The sequence below is a fragment of the Phalaenopsis equestris genome, unplaced genomic scaffold (genome assembly GCF_001263595.1).
Source record: "Phalaenopsis equestris unplaced genomic scaffold, ASM126359v1 Scaffold000575, whole genome shotgun sequence".
In the NCBI taxonomy this organism is placed as follows: Eukaryota; Viridiplantae; Streptophyta; class Magnoliopsida; order Asparagales; family Orchidaceae; genus Phalaenopsis; species Phalaenopsis equestris.
In genome coordinates, this window is record NW_018165015.1 from 848 (window position 1) to 8,909 (window position 8,062).

Consider the following 8,062-nt stretch of genomic DNA (forward strand, 5'->3'; position numbering starts at 1 on the left):
TTTTATAAGGATTTTAAAATTTTGAAATTGCATCCTGACATAGATGTGAAAACACATATCAAAATGAGGGCTAAATACCAAGCAACTTCAAAAACTTAAAGGTTGTATCTTATTTTATAATATATTAATGCAAGTATTAATTTATTTCATCTTAATATTTATTCAAGAATTTATAAAATCTAAATGGATTCAACAAAACTTCAAATATTATTCAAAAAACAAACAAACCATGCTTATTAATATTCATATAATATTTATCTATAAGAGTTCATTTTAAAAATTTAGCCAAGCATAGCTCTGAAAGCATCTCTAGTAACACAATGAATTTACCATCAACAATAATAAAAACAGATACAAAGAGAAATAAGATAATCAAACTTACAGACTGATAACACTTGAAGTGACTGACTCCACATACTAGGCACTTGGGAATTTTTTTTTTTAGCACACTGCAGCACACATATTCAAATACATTATACATACTTACAAACTTACAATGGACTTGAAAAACATAAACTGAAAAAACAATAAACAACAATAATATAAAATTCTCCATAATGGATTGGGAAAGTGGGTTTAGAGGTGATTCTTTTTTAGATCCATTGATGCTAATAAATGAGTCATTTGTTGAAATTTTAAGCCAGATTGTAGTAGAAAGCGAAGCTTAATTGTTACAGTAATTAGTGACGAGCCTTTTTTTTTTACTTCTATTCTATTGAATTATTTTTTATTTTTTTTTTGTATAATTACCATGTGTATGTCATCCCAATTTTCTAGTACATCCTCACTGGCCACAAATGTCTTAATCTTGAGAACATATTCTATCACCTAAAACACATGGGGAAGAAAGATGATAAACATCATCATTAATATCTAATATATAAGAAATAACAACTTTGGTGGATTGAATAGATCCAATTTAGATTCAAGAATTTTGAAGTAAAATTTTTAAGTAGACTGATTTTTCTTTAATTGGGAAGGTATATTCAATATCAAAATTGAATATCATTGAGTTTTTGTTTTCAAACTAATTGATATATTCAATATCAAAATCAAAAACAGTAATTGAACTTTCCAAGAAGGAAAAAATTGTTTGGAAGCAATATTTTCAACGTTTTTAAGAATAATTGATTTAGTTGCACTGCAATCAATTCCTGATAAAAATTTGATGTTGAGAAGATTCTTTTAAAATTCTTTAAGAATAATTGATTTAGCAATCAATTCCTAATAAAAATTTGATGTTGAGAAGATTCTTTTAAAATTCAGAGATGGATTAACTATAGCAACCATTTCTAATTTAATAGTAGAATATTTAGATTAAGTAGGATTTTATCAACCGGAAATGAATCAAATAAGTTCTTCTTTAGAAGAGGGCGTTAATTTTTATTTTAGTTTTACCACCATATCTAATGTTAGATGCATCTGTTTAAATTATTTTATAACTATATGGATGAGCAAAATTAATGCAAGGTAAACTTTTAATCTTTTGTTTAAGTTGTTAAAGAGCTTGGGTGTGAATATGGTACTAAGATAGATGATTCTTTTTAAGCCTATCACAAAGAGGGGTTGCATCATGAATAAGATGTCTATAGGAATTCACAATATAGTTCAAAGCACCTAAAAATCTTTAAAGTTATTTTTTATTAGTGACAATATGATGAAATTTAATAGTAAATCCTATGCTTTCATTAATAGTAGAGAGAGATTTTACAAATTAGACTTGACATTAAATTGAAAAAGAAAGAGATGTTAGCGATTCAAAGATTGAACTGCGGTTGAGTCAGATGATGCAATATATTTTAAAGTTATTTTAATATAATCTGAATCATTTTTTAACGATGTAGTAGTACTGATATTTTTATTAATCTTATATCTAATATTTTAAATCATGACACTAATCTTTTAATACTATGAATATGATTCAAAATAAAATATTTTAAGGACTAGATATTTTAAAACTTTTATTCTAAATCTATTATTTATAACAATTTCATCAAAATTAAAAAAAATCTATAAATGGATCAATTCTAAAATAAGGTTATTTATTAAAAATAATCTAAATTATCTTCGTAGAGCAATTTTAAAATTGGATCGGACCGGTCGAAGAACTACTTCATGATTGAACCAATCAAATCAGACCTATTCTCACATTTCAAAACATGATATATACAAAATAGAAACTTTTGAATAAATAAATTCATTTATTTGCATAATGAAGCAAAAAATTGTCATTCCCTGGCTTGTTCTTATTGGAGCGTCACACCAAAAGCTTGCAACATGAAGGGATCCCAAGCACACTAGGGAGCATCATCGCATGGGATCATATGTCGTTTATATGGAAGAAAAATATTAGTATGCGTTGTATTTGTTGTGCTCATGTATAGACTATAATTTTAATGAATTACATAAGTTTTAGTGGGCCATTTATTTTATACTTTAGTAGGCCTTTTCCAATAATATGTGATTCTGGTAGGCATAAACAAGTTGAGTTGAGCTCGAACTACTTCTGATTTAAGCTTGTGATTGTTTAATTAATTGAATTCTAGCCCATTATTGAGATTAATTGTGTGAGCTTGCGTCGGTTTGTTAACAATATATAGGAGTTTAGCTTCCTCGCCTGGTTGAGGAAGAACTCTAGTATGAGGATGAGCTGCTAGAGGGGTGTGATCAATCTTGGGGTCCTTGATTGATGGTTGTTCTTGGGATAGATGAACCTCACTCATTTGCGCTATTAATAGTAGTCAAGCTTCACGTACAAGCTGAAGAATCTCAAGATTCTTTCATTCTTTGCATGTGGTCTTCTAGGAGCAAAAAAGAAGTATCTTCACTAGCAGAGCGATGCCCATCAGGGGAAAAAAATGTAGAGGCTTATCATCCCTAACTATGAGATTATACCATGAAATGGTTGGTATTGAATTTCACATCCACAAAAGGTGGAATATTATCATGAATAACAAGTGGTGCAAAATCAATAAGAGGAGCAACACCCTGTCTATAAATGCATGGCCACAGAAAGATAATTGATGTAAATAGACATACTTAGGATTAAAATTAACTTGAAGCAATGTTGAAGAGAAAAATCATTTACCGTTTACACATCAGCAGCGAAAATTGAACAAGAAATAAAACTAGAAGTCATAAAAAGAAATTAATGATCTTTATTCATGACAAACATGAGATACTCATCTGGGAGGAATGTCTCTAGCACTTACCCTAATCAAGATAGGTTTCTAGAAAAATATGATAGGATGATTCACATAAATAACCATTAATAAGCAAAAATATTCATTGTCTAAGTTCTTGCATTGATCAACCATTCTAATTCAGCAGATGTCGAATTTAAATAAGTTTAAAAATAGATTATAGCATATTAATATCACAATTACAGAATCAGGAATTTATAATTAAAAATATGAGCATGTGATAAGAAATTTAATTTAAGGGAAATTATTCCACCAAAAGATGAACTACCTACCATCTTGCTATTATTGGTCAAAATAAGCAAGGTTTTGGAGTGCGCTTGGAGTGGGATGTTAAACCGTGAGAGGCATTTTTTTTTTATTTTTCATGGAAATTTCAGCCAAGCAAGGGGATGGGGAACAAGTGTGGCCGACACAACAGAGAAGGTGCTGACAACGAGAAATAACTAAAAAAGTCCATCAATACTAACCTCTCATGGCAAGGCTTTCCTGTTGGAGTTGTGGATGTCTAGAAAAGGGGGAAAAAATTAGAAAAGCTAGGATGGACAAAGAATCAAGCCAACACCAAACCAAAGATTAAAGAATACTTTTAAATGTAAAGAAGCATGTACAAAAGAGAGCTGATTATGATATTCAACTCCATGAAATCATCAAACAAAAACATTCCTCTTTCTCCAGTGTTTAGGAGAGCTTCAATAGCATAAAGAGAGATTTGGTGAAGAGGAGAGGAGATTGTGGTTGAATACTACCTAGTAAAACACAATGGTACATGAGAGCACTCAAACTAACTTTATTCATCATTAATGAAATTCAGCAGTCTCTCTAAATAAAATTAAAATAAAAGGAATCAAAAAGTAAAAAACAAAAAGGAGGAAAAAGGGAGGATGGCCACAAAAGGATAATATCAAAATATCAGCTTGAAGACCGGATATATCCTTGATTTTAACCCTTCTGAAGTAGTTCAACATAATTCAAACACATGCAAAAATAGCTCTCAACAATTAAAGGAATGTCCCATTATATCACTGACTTATTTTATCCTGATAGATAGGAGGTAAGATTTCAAGCCAACAATGTTGTTTTCTTTTAATGATTGGTACGCGTATGGATGAAGGAGGATTGAGCAATTGCGTCCCATTATATCACTGACTTATTTTATCCTGCTAGACAGGAGGTAAGATTTCAAGCCAACAATGCTGTTTTCTTTTAATGATGGGTACGCGTATGGATGAAGGAGGATTGAGCAATTGCATTCTCCTCGAGACAACTAAAGCTACATAAAAAAAAAACTACCCTATACTTATAATATTTATTCTTGAAGCACAATCTGAAGGACATTTGCATGGAGTTATTCATCAAACACAAGATATTGAATTACCATTCACTAAGTAAAGCTCAACTCACATCATAGAAAAAAAATCAAGTTATTAATGGACTATGAAATGCAGAAACAATATCATTCTAGGAAAGCCGGTGTAGTTGTCGATGCACTAACCAAAAAAATCATTTCTTCAAGCTGCTAGAAGTCAATCTAGTGAGGCGGTGATTATGTCATATTGACTACAAATTGATCGAAGCTCAAGCAGAAGAGCCATATCTAGCTAAGACTGATAAGAGGCAAAAACTAAATAGATTTTCACGTGCATAGTAGTGAAGTGCTTTAAATTCATGGGCCAAATACGCATCCTGAAAATCGTAATTTGGAAGCAATTTATCCACATGAAGCTACCAAACTAAAGATTCAAATCAAATTAACAATTTCTGTTTGATGATGATTGAATCTGAGTCATGTATGGTTCCGAAAACGATGTATGGAACCATACACTCAATTTAGTTACTAATTTGGGCTAGAACCAAACTATATCATCCCGATTAGCTACAAGAATGAGTCCAGCAAGAATGATCACATATTCTACCTATGAAGCATTGACACAAACACACTACAATGATATGCCATAACAGTGATAAAAATGATATAATACGTCAGTTGATATAATATCGAGTTTTAAAGAATATTGATATGAATTATATAGTATTTTTCACTTCACGCATCACATCACGAAATATATTATCGTATATACTTCACCAACAAAAAAAATGCTTTTAAAAAATATAAGCAAACCTTATTAATAATAAAATAAATAGTTTATCAGATGTGACAATCATCATTAATTAACAATATACCAATATTAGTATTTATTAATTATTATTAATTTTCACATATTTTGTACCTATTATGATATCTCACTGGCATGCCGTTTCTCATATGTATCCTAGCAGCGGATTGATTTGGATCCAAGGAACTTTAGGATGTATCTGACCCATGTTGTAACCTACTTTTGTCTTGAAATAATTCCAATACAGCTTTGCGCATATCCCAAACATATCAAGGTCTCTCATAGGCATGTGCTCGACATGTGTTTGTCATGGACACGAAGTGTCAATGCTACTTGGAATTTTGCCTAGTTTTTGGAAGCTTCAAAAGCAAGTCAATGTCATAAGTTATAATTGCTCCTTAACAAGCAGTGAAGAAAGTGTCAGCGTTAATACATATTTCCCCAATACCCCATCTATGTAAGGAAGCTTCAAACAACATGAGACTAGTGAAGATTTCATCTTCCTATTAAGTGGTTGAAGCCAAAAAATCATTAGTACTTGAGCATAGTTGGCAGCCATAGATAGAAACTTGATCTTATATTCATTCAATTTACTCGCACATTTAGTTAGCTGACTAGATTGGTCTGACTTTTGTAAATCCCATCAAAGTTGTTTGTAAGTTACTACTGAGCCATGTGTTCATTAAAATACAACTAGAGTCATTGGATGAAAATGATGATGATAATCACCAACATATTCACCATTGAAGATCCTCGTTTTATCTCCATCAAAGCATCACTCGTATAATAGACAGCCACTGCCTCCATACATATTTGAATAAAGTTGATGTTAATATCAGATACGCCAAAGGTATTTGAGCAAAGATTCATCCAAATAGGCCTACTAAGCAAGAGAAAATTGGTGAGGTGTTTCTTTAGTTACATTTAAGTTTTTTTCGCATTCAAGTGCCCAATCGATAAAAATGACTCTTTCAAAGCTTTAAAGAGAAGCATTACATTCTCATTCGCTCAAATATAAGACTAACGGTATATTTTGGGTGACTGTAACCTTTTAAAAATGTGATTTTAAAACTGCAATGGAGAAAATAACTTCTTAAAAATCTAATCTAACGTGGAAATTATAATTATATATTTTTTCTTTAAAAAAAGAACATACAACAACTTTCTTACAATCACTAAAGTTTAATATGTCAGGCTGATAAAAAAAAACTTACCAAAAATATTTCTAGAAAGCAATTCCCCAAAAAAAATCATGGTGGCTATCAAGCACATTTTCTAGTTTAGGAGGCTTCTAGAGCAACCCAAACTTTGTCCAGGATGGAAGAGATTCCAGTCAGAAGCCTAAGCACTTCTATTAATTTGTACCAAACAAACACTCATCACATTAAGCACCATTTTTAAGCCTCATTAATGCTGCAAACATCTTGGAGATGTCAATGAAGTGGCATGCTCTTCACCAACCATTTCTTAATGTAAAGCATTACACTCCTCTCCTTTTTGTGCTTAAAATGATTGTCTAGTAGGAGTCATTACATGGTATCCGCATTCATCGATTTGAACGGCATAACCATGAAACAAAATAACCCATCAACACTAATGAAGCTCATCTTCTCCTCATTGGTCAAATTCATCTTAATATAGCGACCATCAGATCCCATCTACAAAAGAATTCCTGTGAAAGAGAAAGTGAGATGAATCCCCTGTGAGCCATGTAGTGGAGGTTGTGTCTCATCAGGCAGCTTCAAGTTTAGTACCACGCCTGGACCTTACGAGCTAGCTGAGTGTGCTTCTTGATTATTGGGAGATGTTTGTTATTAATATTTTTATTACTGGCAGTTATAGTTATGTTAGAAACTCTTACATATGTCCCTCCAACATATTCTCCATGACAACTTTAATGGTGTTTTAGTGAGGAAGTGGTTCTAAACTAGTAAGGGGGACCAACATATTCTCCATGACAACTTTAAGACTCTAAAATCCCAAGTTTCATGACCACTTTCATTTTGGTATAAGATAAAACATCCCTCATTCCATTAAAAAATTGAATGGATGCACATTCAATCAACCATATTATTCATAATGGTTCCTATTGTGTGACATTGAACCTAACGACTTCCTCCATGAGTTCTCTCAAGCGCTTGTTGTAGTTACGCAGTGGTGACTTGTATTTTGGGAACAGGCTCTGCAAAAGTTTTTGAAGAACAGGGCAAAGTGCTAACAGCAAAACTTGATAGAGAATACAGAAACATAAATGTTTTACGAATCACTTTCTTTATGTAGTCAGTGAGTAAAGAATTGTAATAACAATGACAACTGCCATGGTAAGGTTGATTGGTGTAGGACTAGAAGAGGAGGGAACATCTAATGCAGCACAAGATGTCACCTTAGAAGGTTGCACAAACCACAGAAGTTCAATCAGCAACAAAAAAATAGGAGCTATAGAGGATGATGAGATGATGCTACAACCTTGAAGAGTTATGGAAAGGAAAGACAAACAGCACAATAACACTAGTTGAAATTACCTCACTATCAGCAAAAATGAATATCAATCACAATCTCAGAAAAGGAAGAGTTGAAGAGATAACCAACATATTACCAAGTTAAATTTGGAAAAAATAAAGAGCAATCTCAATTATAGTTTAAAATGTAGTGTTAGTATCTTATTTACTAACACCATTAAAGGATTCCTCAAAGGTATCTACGGATTGAATTTAGTGAGGAAGTGGTTCTAAACTAGTAAGGGGG